Consider the following 1,076-nt stretch of genomic DNA (forward strand, 5'->3'; position numbering starts at 1 on the left):
AGAGCGACACAGCCTGGTCGCTCGCGAAGAAACGACCCGGGAGCGACCTCTCGCAGCGACGTGCCGAGGTCGCTCCGCATCTATTTGTTTGGCGAATTCATGATTTCTCAAGGGCCTTTTGGTCATTTCATTATGCACGTTTTTACTTTTGAAAACCTATGTTTTAAGGATTTTTTTTGTAGCCACCAGAAAAACGATCTCTTTTCCAGAGAAGAACTAGTGAAAACTTCTTTTGATTCAGATTTCATTGCTTTGATCTTGTTTTCTAGTTGATTTCTTGTCTATTTCTCTACATGATTAATCTGAAATCCAATATGGGTTTAAGAGAAATCATGGAGATTTGTGAGTAATCACTTTTTGAATTCATGGTTTAGGGAGATTAAGGGTGATTAGGTTAGTTCTAGGATGTTTTAGTGTAATGTTGGTAACTCCAAGCAGGAAGATACACCTGTTGTCCATGAGGTCGAAGGTTTGGAAGGTCAGAAAGAGCTGTGTTTCATCAACAATAATGGTAGCTGTTACAAAAAAGAGCCCAACTTTCAGTACAACAACTACCAATAGAAATCCTATCCCAACAACCAACAGAGTGGTTATCCGCCTAGAAACAACCAGCAAGGCAGCTATCAGCCTCAGCAAAACCCCTCGTCTGGTTCCTCTGCTCCTCAAGAGAGCAGCACTGATACCTTACTGAAACAAATCTTGGAGTCTCAGACTAGAAGTGAGAAGCATGTTGGTTATGAGTTGAAAAACCTTCACTCCAAGATTGATGGGAGCTACAATGAGCTCAACAACAAATTCTCACATCTTGCTTCTACAGTCAAGAATTTAGAGAATCAGTTTGCTTCCATGAACACTCACCAGAATTGCCAGCAAGGATCTCTACCTGGAAAATCTGACCAAAACCCCAAGGAGGCCAAAGCTATCACCCTTAGGAGTGGTAAGCAGTTACCTCCTACAACCCTCACCAGGGATGCTGAGAAACTAGGTGAGGAGGTGGCCATCAACTTAGATGATGAAGTGGTGATTGTTGATGAGAAAATCAATGATGAAATCTTGGAGAAGATTGTGGAAGCCAA

The sequence above is a fragment of the Brassica oleracea genome, chromosome C8 (genome assembly GCF_000695525.1).
Source record: "Brassica oleracea var. oleracea cultivar TO1000 chromosome C8, BOL, whole genome shotgun sequence".
In the NCBI taxonomy this organism is placed as follows: Eukaryota; Viridiplantae; Streptophyta; class Magnoliopsida; order Brassicales; family Brassicaceae; genus Brassica; species Brassica oleracea.